This window comes from Leptodactylus fuscus, chromosome 3, assembly GCF_031893055.1.
Source record: "Leptodactylus fuscus isolate aLepFus1 chromosome 3, aLepFus1.hap2, whole genome shotgun sequence".
NCBI lineage: Eukaryota > Metazoa > Chordata > Amphibia > Anura > Leptodactylidae > Leptodactylus > Leptodactylus fuscus.
This window is the reverse complement of record NC_134267.1, coordinates 13,504,799-13,521,569: the sequence shown is the minus strand read 5'-3', so window position 1 is coordinate 13,521,569 and position 16,771 is coordinate 13,504,799. Positions and strand designations below refer to the sequence as shown.

Below are 16,771 nucleotides of genomic sequence, written 5' to 3'. Positions count from 1 at the left end.
CACTCCTGATTAGGCCTGAATGAATGGGCCTAACCAAGAGAGAGTGTCGAGCCACGGACGCTGCGGCTGATTCCGCGGGAAGATAGGGTATGTCTCTTTTTTTTCCTGCTAGCTGAAAAAAAAATCGCTTCCCCTTCCCAAAAGGTCTACTATGACCTTATAGGGTAAAGTGCATAGTTTAGAAAAAAATAAATAAATATTACAATATATATACCCCCTTACTTATACTACCCCCCCCTTCACACCCCATCACTACTAGGCCCGCCCCATCACTACTACCCCCCCTTCACGCCCCATCACTACTAGGCCCGCCCCATCACTACTACCCCCCCTTCACGCCCCATCACTACTAGGCCTGCCCCATCACTACTACCCCCCCTTCACACCCCATCACTACTAGGCCCGCCCCATCACTACTACCCCCCCTTCACGCCCCATCACTACTAGGCCCGCCCCATCACTACTACCCCCTTCACGCCCCATCACTACTAGGCCTGCCCCATCACTACTACCCCCCCTTCACGCCCCATCACTGCTAGGCCCGCCCCATCACTACTACCCCCCGCTTCATGCCCCATCACTACTACCCCCCCTTCATGCCCCATCACTACTACCCCCCCTTCATGCCCCATCACTACTAGGCCCCCGCCACAGATTCTAGCCCTACCACCAGTGACACATCATGATATATATATATAACAGAGTTGGGACTCTGTTTTAAGTTCAAGAAGTTGTCCAAAATCTTACAGGTCATCAGTATCAGATATCGGGTGTAGGACCGATACCGATCAGCTTATGCAGTAGCCATATACTAGATATATGGCTGGAAGCAACCTTGCTCCTATTCAATTGAATGGTTTTGTTTACCTGTTCCAGGCGCCACCACTGCAGCATATAGAGATTGGTACACAGTATACAGCTTCTAGTCATATACCTAGTATACGGCTGATGCAACTGTATCAGCTGGAACCCGAACCAATCTGATACTGATCACCAGGTCGTCGGTATCAAATAGCTTCAGATCTTGGAAAACCCCTTTAATGGGGTACAATAAGATTAAAATAGCTAGTAGTCAGGGCTACACAGTGGCTCAGTGGTTAGCATTGCAGCGCTGGAGTCCTGGGTTTGAATCCCGCCAGGAACAACATCTACAAGGAGTTTGTATTTTCTCCCCGTGTTTGTGTGAATTTCCTCCCATACTGCAAAGACATACTGATAGGAAAAAAAATGTACATTGTGATCGCTATATGGGAATCACAACCTACATACAAAAAAAATAGCTATTAGTCCATGGAGAACACTAACACCAATAATAATGATATCGCTAACAGCTTAAGACACCTCTGCGTATATTCTCATGTTATAACAGAAATATAAATTATAATTTACAGAAAAAAAATCTAAACACACGAATAGGCCATAAGTATATAATGTACCTTATCCAAAAAATTCAGAGAGTGCAGAGAGTGGCGAATGTCTGTCCCTGCTGCTTTATGCCCTTCATATTATTATACCGCCTTTGTAGTCACACAAGGAAATATACATTTTAACATGAAAAAAAAAAAAAAATCCCTAAAAAAATCCCTTAAACGTAAGAAAACCCCAGACTTTGTGGGTTCTGTTGTTAAATGTAAAAGTGGAATTACACCCCATAAATGTGAAATATCTTCAGATGGTCGAGCGTACGGAGCACAACACCCAACAATTAGGCGGTTTTTGGCTTGTCTACGCTCACAGTGGAAAACCCCTTATACACGAAGCTACTTCCTATATAGACGAGCTCGGAGCTGTAGACATGAGTTATGTAAGAAGAATATCGTGTCTGACCACATGACGACCGGCAATGCAGGAGCTCGAAATATAGGAACTCCCAATATAGATCCTTACCTAAACCTACAAGGCTTTGTCCAGCTTACTAGACACCTTCTTTATTCCAGTTTTCGTCTACCGTTGCTGTATTTGTGTACACACGGGGTATTTTGGTCAGGATTTTGAGGCCGTGCTCACCTGAAATCAATGGGAGATGGTCAGGTCTTTTTTTTCCAGGAGCTATTTGTACCGGCTCCCGGAAAAAAGAACGGACATGCTCATTCTTCAGGCGGAGTTGCTTCGCGAATCGGTCTGTAGACACTCCCTCCTCCGGACTAGGCCCATTCATTGCATCGGCATTCAGTCGCGGCTACCCGTTTTTTGGTCCGGAACCTGAGGCGACTTCCGCCTCAGGCTCTGGATCAAAAAACCCCCTGTGACATCTGTTTTTTGCTTCTTGCTTACTAGAGATGAGCGAGTAGTACTCGATCAAGTAGGTATTCAATCGAATACTACCGTATTCAAAATACTCATACTCGATCGAGAACCAGCATTGATTGGCAGAATGCTATACAGTCGGCCAATCAACGCTGGTTCTTCTCCTACCTTTAGAAGTCTTCTCCTGCAGCTTCCCTGCGGCATCTTCCAGCTCTTCATTCACTCTGCCAGGCATCGGGCCTGGGCAGAGCCGACTGTGCATGCCCGCTTGTAGTACGGGCATGTGCAGTCGTCTCTGCCCAGGCCCAATGCCTGGCAGAGTGAATGAAGAGCTGGAAGACGCCACAGGGACCCTGCGCCGGGAGAAGACTTCTCGGAGGATCCAGCCCAACCCTCACTCGTGGACTTGGTAAGTATAATTTGATCGAACGTTGCCTACCCCTGAAACGAGCATTTATCCCCCATAGACTATAATAGGGTTCGATATTCGATTCGAGTAGTCAAATATTGAGGAGCCACTCGAAAGGAATAACGAACCTCGAACATTTTACTGTTCGCTCATCTCTATTGCGTACCCCCAAAATATGTGTTAGTAAGAAGGTGGGGCCAGATGCAAGATAATATGACTGCAGGAACAGACTACACAGATTGTAGTCTGTTACCTTCGAGACACATAGATGTGCATAGGAACTGCAGCCCCACCTAACGATAGGTTTTAATTATGATGATTTTTTTTGCTTTTGCTTTTTTTTATCTCTTGAGATGCACTGGGACAAACTCACAAAAATGGTTGTGAAGTTGGGGCACCCTCTAAACTATCACCGTAGAAAAACTTTGGCTATACTGTACAATGCCAACTCGCCAGAAACATTCTAGACATGTCATTTTTTTCATCTTGTTTTTGTTAGACTGAAACTTTTTGAATCTTTTTTCTTGATGGGCACCTGAGTCCTGTGATCCCCAGTCCAGAGCTTGCCCTCCTGTAGAGACAGCATGTCACCCCTCTCCTGTGTAGGACTACAGGATTGTATCATTGACTATAAATCTCTCCTGTCAGCTCTTAGACCCCCCCCTTGTTATGCTCCCACCCCACCACTGCATGACCCAAGATATAATTTCTGCCCTAAGTAAGGTAGCAAGACTGTAGGGACATAATGAGAAAGAGGATACGATTAGCTGCAGTGGTATAAAACTCTCCTGACTCACACTGCAAGTCTATGCTATCTGTGTGTACTGTGTGCAGACTCTTCAGTGTAGTCCTATGAGCTGCACCTTTACACTGTTCCTCCTGCTTGTAAGAGCTGACTGGGAGAAACCTCTAACAAGCAGGAGGCAGGGGAGACCGTGTGAGTTAGGGGACAGAAGTTCTAGGTTACTGATCTATTACTTGCCGCATTAGGAATCATAAGAGAGAAAGTGCAGTTTGATGAGATTTCAGAGTTCTGTCTCTGCAAAGTCAGCGGCGTCATGGGAAATGTTGGCTTCATTAGGGGAACTGTGTCAGAGGGGAAGTAGGAAGCAAGACTGTAGCCATCCCATATTAGCAAATCAACTTAGGGTGAGTTCACACGGAGTAAAGTGCCGCGTGATGTGGCACGTATACAGCCGTGATTTTGCGGCCGCAAAATAACGCCGCGTCTATGATCCTCACTCCCATTGAAATGAATGGGAGCTTTTGCGGAGCGCAATCTGCCGACACGTGTATACGTGCCAGATTGAGCTCCACTTTCCTCCGTGTGAACTCACCCTTAAACAGAAGGCACTTAGGCTCATTCAGCTTAAAGGGATCCTATCACTCACACACAATTTTTTCTAGGTACCATGTCGGAATACCCTTAAGAAAGGCTATTCTTCTTCTACCTTTCGTCGTCTTCTCCGTGCTGCCGTTCGCCTACAATCCCGTCTTTTCTCGGTATGCAAATTAGCTCTCTTGCAGCACTGGGGGTGGGCCCCAGCACTCAAACAGCACTGGGGGCGTCCCCAATGCTGCGAGAAAACTCTCTCCAGCGCCGCCTCCATCTTTGTCAGCAGCGTCATCTTCATCCTCTTCTTCCGGCGGTGGCTTGTAACTTCTAGGCCTCGGGCCTTGGGCAGAGCAGAGTGCGCATGCCCACAGGCCACGAGAAAATGGCTGCTTACAACACTGTATAATACTGTGTACGTCAATTGAGAGGTCAGTAGATCACGATCTACTTTTCTGTTCACATGTTCCGTGCTGACACCGCGCAGAGAGCACACGGACCCCATTATAGTCTATGCCAGTGTACTTGCCAGTGTGTTCGGTAGTCCATTCGTGGGGGTCCCCGTGCGGACTCCCCAAACAGATTACCAAACGCAGATGTGAACGAGGGGTTAAATCTAAGGACCCAGTTTGCAGAAATGCAGCTGGCTGTGGAAATGCAGCAAAGAAAATCGCAAATGTTTTCTTCATAAATTTAATAGGGGAAGAAAAAAATACAGCAAAAACGCAATGAATTTTAGCTGCGTTTTGCTATGTGGGGCCAAGGCTATCGACTATCCAGTGTACAAGAACATAATTGAGTTTATTTCCCAATTCCACACTACAAATAATTTTTGTACAGTTTCCCAGTTTATTGTATAAGACATTAAAAGGTGCCATTGGAAAATACAACTTGTCCCACAAAAAAAAAAAACAAGCCCTTATACAGCTATGTGTACAAAAAAAAAAAAGTTTTATGGCGTTTGGAAGATGTAGAGGAAAAAAAAAAAGGTTGGAAAGGGTTAAGCTCTGGTACAACATCCACTTTCATATCGAATTCTATATTTTTCAGTGATAGCGGGAAGCCAGGTAATCGTAACTTTTTAGAAGTTCCAGCCTCACCTTGTCACACAATCTCACCCCTACACACTGCTCAGTCTTAGTCACCCAGAAATCATTGTTCAGCAATGACTATGCTCATGCCACCATACAAGGACCTGTGTGCGGTAACATAACCACATACTGTAGTGTAGGACACCTCATCGGGGCAGGTGAATGTTTGAGGTTAAAGGTGTAAGTACTAGATTGGTGTGTGCAAACGGTGTATGGCCAGAACCTGCAAATCCCCCGTAAATGTCAGTAAAGTCAAATTTGTACCTATTTGTTTAAAGGGATCCTATCATTGGATACCCTTTTTTTCTGCTTAACACGTAGGAATAGCCTTAAGAAAGGCTATTCTTCTCCTACCTTTAGATGTCTTCTCCGCGCCGCCGTTCGGTAGAAATCCAGTTTTCTTCGGTATGCAAATGAGTTATCTCGCAGCACTGGGGTCAGTCCCCAGTGCTCAAACAGCACTGGGGCGTCCCCAATGCTGCGAGAGAACTCTCCAGCGCCGCCTCCATCTTCTTCTGGAACGGCCTTTCCCGGTGTCTTCTTCCGTCCTGGGTTTCAATCTTCTAGGCCTCGGGCAGAGCCGACTGCGCGTGCCCGGGCAACAAGAAAATGGCTGCTTACTGAGTAAATATATGTGTAGCCTTAGGGCATGTTCCCACCACAGAAAGTAGAGGCAGGAAAATCTAAAGAGGTTTTGAAGGGAAACCAACATCTGAAATCTACACTGGCATGCTGTGGATTATTCCATGAATTTCACTGCAGATACAGACAGGCTCCGAAAGACTAGATAGATCAATAGGGAAGAGGTATGAGAGATAGATATGAGAATGATAGGTATGATATATAGGAGAGAGATAGGTATGAGATATGAGAGTGAGAGATAGGTATGAGATGTTAGAGAGAGAGAGATGAGAGAGATGGGTGTGAGATATAGATAGATACATACACACGTGGACAAAATTGTCGTTAATGAAAGAAAACCCCACAATGGTCACAGAAATAACTGGAATCTGACAAAAGTAATAAATAAAAAATTCTATGAAATTCTATGAAAATGAACAAATGAAAGTCAGACTTTGCTTTTCGCTTCAACAGAATAAAAAAAAAAATAAATAAACCTGATGACACGGCCTGGACAGAAATGACGGTTCCCATAACATACTATTTTGTTGCACAACCTTTTGAGACAATCGCGATCAGACGATTCCTGTAACTGTCAATGAGACGTCTGCCCCTCTCAGCAGGTATTTTGACCCCCTCCTCATGAGCAAACTGCTCCAGTTGTCTCAGGTGTGAAGGGGCCTTGTCCAGACGCCATGTTTCAGCTCCTTCCAAAGATGCTCAATAGGATTTAGGTGCGGGCTCATAGAAGCCACTTCAGAATAGTCCAATGGTTTCCTCTTAGCCATTGTGTGTTTTTGGTTATTATCGTGCTACATGACCCATGACCTGCGACTGAGACCAAGCTTTCTGACACTGGGCAGCACATTTCTCTCTAGAATCCCTTGATAGTCTTAAGATTTCATTGTACCCTGCACAGATTCAAGACCCCCTGTGCCAGATGCAGCAAAGCAGCCCCAGAACATAACAGAGCCCCCTCCATGTGTCACAGTAGGGACATAACAGAGCCTCCTCCATGTGTCACAGTAGGGATATAACAGAGCCTCCTCCATGTGTCACAGTAGGGACATAACAGAGCCCCCTCCATGTGTCACAGTAGGGACATAACAGAGCCTCCTCCATGTGTCACAGTAGGGATATAACAGAGCCCCCTCCATGTGTCACAGTAGGGACATAACAGAGCCCCCTCCATGTGTCACAGTAGGGACATAACAGAGCCTCCTCCATGTGTCACAGTAGGGATATAACAGAGCCCCCTCCATGTGTCACAGTAGGGACATAACAGAGCCCCCTCCATGTGTCACAGTAGGGACATAACAGAGCCTCCTCCATGTGTCACAGTAGGGATATAACAGAGCCCCCTCCATGTGTCACAGTAGGGACATAACAGAGCCTCCTCCATGTGTCACAGTAGGGACATAACAGAGCCTCCTCCATGTGTCACAGTAGGGACATAACAGAGCCCCCTCCATGTGTCACAGTAGGGACATAACAGAGCCTCCTCCATATGTCACAGTAGGGATATAACAGAGCCCCCTCCATGTGTCACAGTAGGGACATAACAGAGCCCCCTCCATGTGTCACAGTAGGGACATAACAGAGCCTCCTCCATGTGTCACAGTAGGGACATAACAGAGCCCCCTCCATGTGTCACAGTAGGGACATAACAGAGCCTCCTCCATGTGTCACAGTAGGCACATAACAGAGCCCCCTCCATGTGTCACAGTAGGGACATAACAGAGCCCCCTCCATGTGTCACAGTAGGGACCGTGTTCTTTCAAGATAGACTTCATTGTTCTGTCTGTAAACATAGAGCTGATGTGCCTGGCCAAAAATTTTGTTTTTTCCTTAAATTTACAGGTAAATTGTGAAATATTTTTTGTACTATTTTTATTATTGATATTATTTTTGGAGTTTCCACGGCTTAAAGTAAATGGCGACTAAGGCGCCGCTCTCCTGGTCCTTGTTATGAAACCCGGGGATGGTTATTCATTAATCGGAGATAATTCCACTTTTCTCACTTTTCCACAGAAGCTTTTCCTTGACCTCTTATTAACTCTATTACTATTACAGATTAATGAATAACTCCACAATTGCCGCCTCATCGTTTGACACAAATTTTATTACCAGAACTTCTTACAGTGACAGTCAAAATACATATGGTCACAGCAAGTCAATACGCTCTACCACCATTGACCAATAGGAGGACCTGGTACGGTTTTGGTGGAAGTAACGTCCTATAAATTCATGTCTAGCTTACAAAGAAGTCTTCGAACATAACTCGGGATTTGCGCAAAGCAGGAGCTCTATTCCAGAGGGAATAAACACTCATCCGCAGACAGCGGTTTTGGGGGTTTTGCCCCTCCTCGGTGCAGGGTACTGGTTGGCTTGGAGGGAGGCCATTGATGTGGATACTATATCTTCATTCAGGAATCACCTTTTAAGGTGTAGGGAGACTTCATTTTCTATTGCCGTATTCGACCACTTTATAGCCACGACGGGCATCGACTATCCCTCGTGGCACTCCCCTGGACCTAATCAACTGGAAGTATCTTTGTCGAAATTGAGCAGGATGCTTATTTTTTCAGCGTCCTGCTGCGGTCTCTGCCTTTCATTGAAGACAATGGGTGGCCGTTTCTGGGTTGAGTGTGCCACAGATTCGTGGGCGGAATCCACCGCCAAAATCTGCGGCAAATTCCTCCATGTTAATGTACTCTTAAAGGCCTTGTAAAATAGCTGTCTGCAATTGGTCTTTTCCTTTTGGAATTTTTTGTTTTCACTCTTGTTCCAAGACTTCTTTGTAAGCTAGCTTCACACAAGTGTTCATCTTTCCATCGTTCGGGTCCACATAGGGACCTGAAATACTAAGCCCACCCTCTAAAAGGGATCCTGTCATTGGATACCCTTTTTTCTGACTAACACATAGGAATAGCCTTAAGAAAGGCTATTCTTCTCCTACCTTTAGAGGTCTTCTCCGCGCCGCCGTTCAGTAGAAATCCAAGTTTTCTTTGGTATGCAAATGAACTCTCGCAGCACTGGGGGCGTCCCTAATGTTGCGAGAGAACTCTCCAGTGCCGCCTCCATCTTCTTCTGGAACGCCCTCTCCCTGTGTCTTCTTCCGCTCTGGCTTTCAATCTTCTAGGCCTCGGGCAGAGCCGACTGCACATGCCCAGGCCACAAGAAAATGGCCGCTTATACCAGCTTATTGTGTAAGCGGCCACAAGAAAAGGGGCAATTGGCTCGACCCGAGGCCTAGAAGATGAAACCCAGGACGGAAGAAGACACAGGGAGAGGGTGTTCCAGAAGAAGATGAACGTGTCGCTGGAGAGTTCTCTCGCAGCATTGGGCCTGCCCCCAGTGCTGCGAGAGAACTCATTTGCATACCGAAGAAAACCGATATTTCTACCGAACGGCGGCGCGGAGAAGACATCTAAAGGTAGGAGAAGAATAGACTTTCTTAAGGCTATTCCTACGTGTTAGGGAGAAAAAAAGGGTATCCAGTGGTAGGATCCCTTTAAGTAAGGAACACTAGTACTCCATTTTGCAACCTCATACCATAGCCTGTGGGTTACGCTTCATGGTGATAACACTAAAGTTACAAAGTAGATATGAGATATTTAGGAACAAAGCAGATGTCTGATGTTCTATCTGTAATGGCCATCGGAGTCAGTGGACCCCAACCCTATTACGTGTGTAAAATGGTTACGATCGGATAATCCTGTAATGTAGCGCCTTAGAGCACTAGTATATATCTATCTATAAAGCCATTGTATATCTATATCTAGTTGCTTCCGGCTGCAGGTGACTTCAGAGGTTTTTATACTTCCTCCATGACAACTTTACAGCGATGCCACTAGTGACGGCGATAATCTGTTCATTCAGCGTCTCGTGAAGCCGAAATGTGAGGTCTCAGTCTAATGTTAGAAACCACAGGAAGACACTCTAGCTCTCGGGCTCTAGTCTGGTTTCTACCGCAGTATCTTCAGCTTTGCCATATAAAGTGTGGTTTCTCATCAGTTGTATGTCATTTCCTTACATGGGTAAATTTAAAGGGATTTTCCACCATGTAACATTGATGTCCTATTGGGGTCGGATTTCAGGGACTTCAACGGATCAACAGAACAAAGAGTCAGCAATGGTCCCTGCATGGCCAGATAGCGTGAGGTTCATGAGTCTGCAGATAAGGCCACTAAAGGATCGCCCATCAGTGTAACATCCCAGAACTCCATGGGGCTCAGGTCACACGTGGCAGAAGAGCTTTGTTTTTGTTGCAAATTTTGCTGGGTTTTTGTTGCAGATTTTGCTGGGTTTTTCTGTTGCAGATTGTGCTGGGTTTTTTTTTTGTTGCAGATTTTGCTGGGGGGTTTTGTTGCAGATTTTGCTGGGGGGGTTGTTGCAGATTTTGCTGGGGTTTTTTTGTTGCAGATTTTGCTGGGTTTTTCTGGTGTAGATTTTTCTGTGTTTTTGTTGCAGATTTTGTTGGTTTTTTTGTTGCAGATTTTACTAGGTTTTTGTTGCAGATTTTGCTGGGTTTTTTGGTGCAGATTTTGCTGGGTTTGTGTTGCAGATTTTGCTGGGTTTTTGTTGCAAATTTTGCTGGGTTTTTTGTTGCAGATTTTGCTGGGTTTTTGTTGCAAATTTTGTTGGGTTTTTGTTGCAGATTTTGTTGGGTTTTTTTGTTCCAAATGTTTCTGTGGTTTTTTATTGCAGATTTTGTTGGTTTTTTTTTTTGCTGCAGACTTTACTGGGTTTGTGTTGCAGATTTTGCTTTGTTTTTCAAAACCGGAATCAGAAGTAACTTCAAAAGGCATGGGAAGCCTAAAGGAAGAGCTTAAACTCTAGCAAAATCTGCAACAAAAAATGCAATATTTCTGTAACGTGTGTCCCTAGCCTTAGGCCCCATGGATATGATCAGCTATTCTGTCTGATGGGGCTTCCGATGCTCCATTCTGATATTCATAGAGCTGGTCCTATCCTGTTCCATGAAACCAGAAGGCAGATGGATGACACTTGGAAGTCATCCGAGAGCCGAGTGTGTGCCGCTAAAATATTGGACCCCTTAGGCCTGCACACTCAAGCCTTGGGCTACACGCACATGAATGGGTACACGTTCTTGCTCCTTTGTAGGACGGCACATAGATGATATCCATGGGCCTCTTCATCCCCATTCATTTTCATGAGTGTAAAACCAGATATAGGCTCTGCCCTGAGTTTTGCCCCAGACATAACTGCATACCAGGGCCATTGTTAATACACAGGCATGTGTATGGGGCCATAAGTATTAAAAACATGGCTGGCACTCTGCCAATGCACATGGTCGTGTGCATGAAGCCTTAAAAATGGCACCTAATACAACAGGGCCCCAAGGATCCAGCCAAAGATGACCCTATGTTACAGCTGATTTTGCACCCGATCACTTGCTACTAGGATCAATTTCTCACAAATAATCTGTTAGATCTCTTAGATGATGTGTGAATGAAGGGCGGACCTGTGGTTGACTACTCTGGTCAGCCCAGTGGATCCCGGACCAACACTGGCCACAATATTGAGGGTTACCCACCTTTCCCAGAACTAGATTTAATGTTCTTTTGGAATGGCCTATCCCTGCGTCTTCTTCCGTCCTGGCTTTCAATCTTCTAGTTCCTGGGCAGAGCCGATTGTGCATGCCTGGGCCACAAGAAAATGGCTGCTTACACCATCTTACTGTGTAAACGGCCATTTTCTTGTGGCCCGGGCATGTACAGTTGGCTCTGCCCGAGAACTAGAAGATTGAAAGCAAGAACGGAAGAAGACCTAGGGAGAGGCCGTTCCAGAAGAAGATGGAGGCATCGCTGGAGATTTCTGGGACGCCCCCAGTGCTGTTTGAGCGCTAGGGACCGCCCCCGGTGCTGTGAGAGTACAAATTTGGATACCGAAGAAAACCCGTATTTCTACTGAACAGCGGTGCGGAGAAGACATCTAATGGTAGAAGAAGAATAGTCTTTCTTAAGGCTATTCTGACGTGTTAGTTAGAAAATAAAGGGGTATCCAATGATAGGATCCCTTTAAAACTGTCTTATGACAACTCAAGGACTTGTATTTACTGTTGAGGTCTAGATTTTGGCAGGAAGTGCCCACTTGTGATCACAGGCACGCCTCCTGGATGTTCACCTCTGTGGTCAGAAACAATGACTGACCGAGAGCCATCCCTCTTGTTCCTGTAGACGTCAGACATTGTCATTATACAAAACAGAAGTGATAGTGAAACAGGGAATGGAACGGGTCAGGTTTAACCATTGAATGGCCTTTTTCTTATAAATATTCTGTATTTTAATTTTAGGAAAGTAGAACAGAGAGGTCACATACAGAACGTTCCTTGTGATATACATTGTACCTTGAGGTCTTACTCCTAAATATAGTATACACCCTGTGTAAATGGATAGCAAAAACATCATGTTAGGCTTCAGGCCCCACATTGCAGATTTTACTGTGGTTTTTTGATTCAAAGTCGGGAGTGGATCGAGCAGAAGGGAGAAGTATAAGAACTTCCTATAGATTTCCCATTCCTTTTGTAGCCATTCTTGGATTTGGCTCAAAAAACTGCAACAATATCTGCAACCAAAAAAGCTGCGTTGTCGTAACGTGGGGCCTCGGCCTATGTAGAAGAAAGACTAATAATAAAGGCCGGTGCAGCATTTACCGGTGGCCCCTCCTGATGTAATAACGTCTGAGATTAACCAGTCTGAGTATAGATCAAGTAAGAGACGATTTATAGGCATAGAATTGTATGTAACATTTTGCGGTGATTTCACTTTTGCTGTCTATTTTGTGGAAGGATCTCCCTAAATTTACATAATTCACAGTGTTGATCATTTTTAGATGTTTGTCTGTTTATCTGTCATTCTATCATTTAATATTTCATATATATTATATTATATTTGTTCAGGTAATGTCTATCTACAATTGTAAGAGTTCAATGTATCTAGTCTATCATCTATGTATCTATTGTTCTCTAATATATCTCTCTAATCTAAATACATGTAAGAACAAGAGCTGTTCTTCAAGAATATGAATATATATATATATATATATATATATATATATATATATATGCGTGAGGGGAGATATATAATTTATGTTACAAGTATAATCTATCTTTATATTTATCTCTCTCGTATCCATCGATCTATCTCACGTCTAAATATACAAATGTATCTCTTTAAGACTTGATCTTTCTCCTATAACTATATCAGTCTGTATCCTATCTACACATCATGTTATCTCATACTTATCAAGATTTACAGTTTTTAAGCTATTTTTTTTAGATCCATCTATTTCTATATGGTATCCCCTATCTCATGAGCTATCCATCTGTCTCTATTGGATAGGAGGACATACAGTAACTCTAGATAATACACATTATAACCAATCTAAGATTTTAAGATTTCTAATGAAGTTTCCTTAGTTTTATTCTTACTTGGTATTATTTTCGGTGCTTCTTGTTTGTGCCGAGTGTATTTTTACAACCGTATTTGTACAGCGTATTACTTTATCTCTGGTCTTATACGTGATGTGAGAGAACTAGAACTGATGTGTAAGGAACAATAGAAAAGCAAGAGATGTGTCAGTATGGAAGTAACAGATCAGCTGAAAACAGGAAATAAAAAAACAGGAATTGAAAAGAAACTTCATATTTATTTCCAAATTGTAATCTTGTTACGGTTATTGAATTAGTTAGTTGAATTGTCTATCCATTGTCATATCTGTCTGGCTATCTATCTATCTATCTATCTATCTATCTATCTATCTATCTCCTATCTATCTATCTATCTATCTATCTATCTCCTATCTATCTATCTCCTATCTGTCTATCTATCTATCTATCTATCTATCTATCTATCTATCATCTATCTATCATCTATCTATCTATCTATCTATCTATCTATCTATCTATCTCCTATCTATCTATCTATCTATCTTCTATCTATCTATCTATCTATCTATCTATCTATCTATCTATCTATCTATCTCCTATCTATCTATCTATCTATCTATCTATCTATCTATCTATCTATATTCTATCTATCTATCTATCTATCTATCTATCTCCTATCTATCTATCTATCTATCTATCTATCTCCTATCTATCTATCTATCTATCTCCTATCTATCTATCTATCTATCTATCTATCTATCTATCTATCTATCTATCTATCTATCTATCTATCTATCTCCCTATCTATCTCCCTATCTATCTATCTATCTATCTATCTATCTATCTATCTATCTATCTATCTACCTTTCTAAAAATATTTACAGGTCATCCGTCCAAGAATAGAAAAAAGAAAGCACTTTATTAGCCCAGGGTGTGACATTTCAGTCATGACAGGATGTTTTTCAGACTTGGACGTCGCACCTTGTGTTAATAATGTCTTTTATTTCTTCTCTTCTGACCTGTCCATTGTTTACTTTACAATTTCTGTCCAAATGACTGAGCTGAGGTCCTGCAGCCATTGCTGGAGTCATTGATGATAGTAAATCCGCCATGTAACCTCTCCCCGTTATTATGGCGATGTCTTCGTCTTTCTTTCCCATAACTGCACCTCCATACTCATCGCTTCTCTGTATTTTCTATCACTTACAGAATCAAACAAACCTTCACTTGGGAGATTTTCCGGAGTTTTCCATTTTAGCAGCAGATCAGACGCCGAGGTTCATGCAGGTATCTCCATTTATGGCGTCTTGAAACATTGTCTTTTTTGCTCATCTTATAGTATTTAGAATTTAAAGGTTATTTGTTGTGTGACAAGCTGAGGAAAGAAAAAAATAACCCTTTAAAAATGGAATTAAAAGGTATTTTATAGCGTAATGATTATCTCCGCAGTAACACGCTCATAAATTCCAATTCTCTCTCGGTTATTAATTAACTTCTTCCTATTGGCATCTGGGAGTTATTTATTAATCTAATATGGGGCTCATAGTGTGCAGAAAATACATATTTATAGGTCTGTATGTCAGAGATTCCTGTGGGACAGATGACTGATTTTATTTATTTTATTTTATTTATTATCATTTCTGGTTATAATCCCCCTTATCGCCTCTCTACAGCCACGATCCCCCAAAGTGAACCAGAGTTGTGGGCCAGATTCTTATTAGATTATCATACCTCCTTCTTAGTCCTGTATACCTGGACCATAGTTGTCAGTAGTCCCGGGAAGGGACCATAAAATGGTGGTGTTCTGGTTAATGGGATCCCCTCTTTTTCTGAATAACACGTAGGAATAGCCTTAATAAAGTCTATTCTTCTCCTACCTTTAGATGTCTTCTCTGCGCCGCCGTTCGGTAGAAATCCGTTTTCTTTGTTATGCAAATGAGTTCTCTCACAGCTCCCTAGCGCTCAAACAGCACTGGGGGCGTCCCCAATGCTGCGAGAGAAATCTCCAGCGCCACCTCCATCTTCTTCTGGATCGTCCTCTCCCTGTGTCTTCTTCTGTTCTGGGTTTCAGTCTTCTAGGCCTCGGGCAGAGTTGACTGCCCATGCCTGGGCCACAAGAAAATGGCCACTTACACCAGCTTACTGTGTAAGCAACCACAAGAAAATGGCCGCTTACACCAGCTTACTGTATAAGTAGCCAATTTCTTGTGGCCCGGGCATGCGCAGTCGGCTCTGCCCGAGGCCTAGAAGATTGAAACCCATGACAGAAGAAGACACACAGAGAGGCCGTTCCTGAAGAAGATGGAGGCGGCGCTGGAGAGTTCTTACGCAGCATTGGGGACGCCCCCAGTGCTGTTTCAGCACTAGGGACCACCCCCGGTGCTGTGAGAGAACTCATTTGCATAATGAAGAAAACCGGGATTTCTCCCGAATGGCGGCGCGGAGAAGACTTCTAAAGGTAGGCGAAGAATAAGAAGAATAGGCCTTTCTTAAGGCTATTCTTATGTGTTAGGGGGGAAAAAAGGGGATCCAATGATAGGATCCCTTTAAGTTAACCCCTAAAGTGAGTGGTTTGTGGGCATCCTTAAGTAGGAACGAGTTGTTTCTAAGCTGAGAATAAAATATCCCAGTATTTTGTGTCAACTGTCCACTCGCGGAAAAAGGAACCCATTGAAGTCAATGGGAGGCTTTTTTTTCCACGTGGATTTTCAGCACCAAAATCCTCACCAAAATACTCCGTGTGAATAGACCCTTATGCTTTCTGTTTCAGTTTTGCTTGTCTGTTTTTGTCAGATGGTGCCTTGCTGGTCTTTAATGAAAGTAATTGTGTAAAGTACTATGCAGTCAGCGCCCCCTATTGGTGACTGTAGTCGGTCACAATTCCTTCCTTTTAAGGGATTTCCAAGATTTGTTATTGGTGGCCTATGCCTAAAGAGATTCTTCTGGTAGGGACACTTATCGGCTATCCACTGGGCAGGATAAGGGTAAGTGTGCGATTGCTGAGGGGAGGGGGCCATTGCTGAGTCCTCCAGTGATCAGGAGGTTGGGGAACCGAAATCTCTCTAAGGCCTCCTTTCGAATGGATTACCAGTGCACTTGCATGACCAGCACTCCTCTCACTTCTATAGGGCTGCGGGTGGTGTTGGAGATGGGCTTGGGTCTCATCTATCAAAAAGTCATTGTCCAAAGTGGGCAAGCCAAGAAGAGACTTATTTAATGGAGACCACCACCACTGGTGGAGGAAGGAGAGAGTCCAACTAGGACTATTTACGATCCACACTGCCTTAGTTACATCCCCAAACCAATGGGGGCAGTATTAAAGCAGTTGTCTCATGAAGGCAGTCTCTGTTATTTTGTTTTTATGGTTGGCTGCTCAAGAGCTCCCCCCTCTCTGAGCCTCAGTAGAGAATATTCTGTAAGACCGGTTCGTGCACGGATGTACCCTGGCACATCCCACCTGGCTCCATGTAACGCAACATTTTGTTCTTGTTGGTTATTTCAGTTATTTGCAGCTTCTTTCCGACCGGTCACAACTAAACTGGTACAGCTATTATTATAGTCTCTTCAGATCCCAGAGTATAATGAGCAGATGCCCAGGGGAGGTGAACAAACATAAAACATTATTACTCACCTCTCCTGGGTTCCTGTTCTCTATG

The 16,771-nt window shown here is 43.7% G+C and overlaps 2 protein-coding genes across 2 annotated transcripts in view; both read left to right on the top strand.

Moving 5' to 3' along the window:
- Positions 1-16,771, top strand: part of TBCC (tubulin folding cofactor C) — a 270,412-nt gene that overhangs the window by 91,258 nt on the left and 162,383 nt on the right. The gene's annotated exons all lie outside the window — the stretch shown is intronic.
- The window catches only part of TRERF1 (transcriptional regulating factor 1), a 93,835-nt gene that overhangs the window by 13,819 nt on the left and 63,245 nt on the right, over positions 1-16,771 (top strand). Inside the window, exon 2 of the mRNA XM_075267100.1 lies at positions 14,325-14,402. The gene's annotated coding sequence lies outside the window, so the exon portion shown is untranslated. The remainder of the gene's footprint in view (positions 1-14,324; positions 14,403-16,771) is intronic.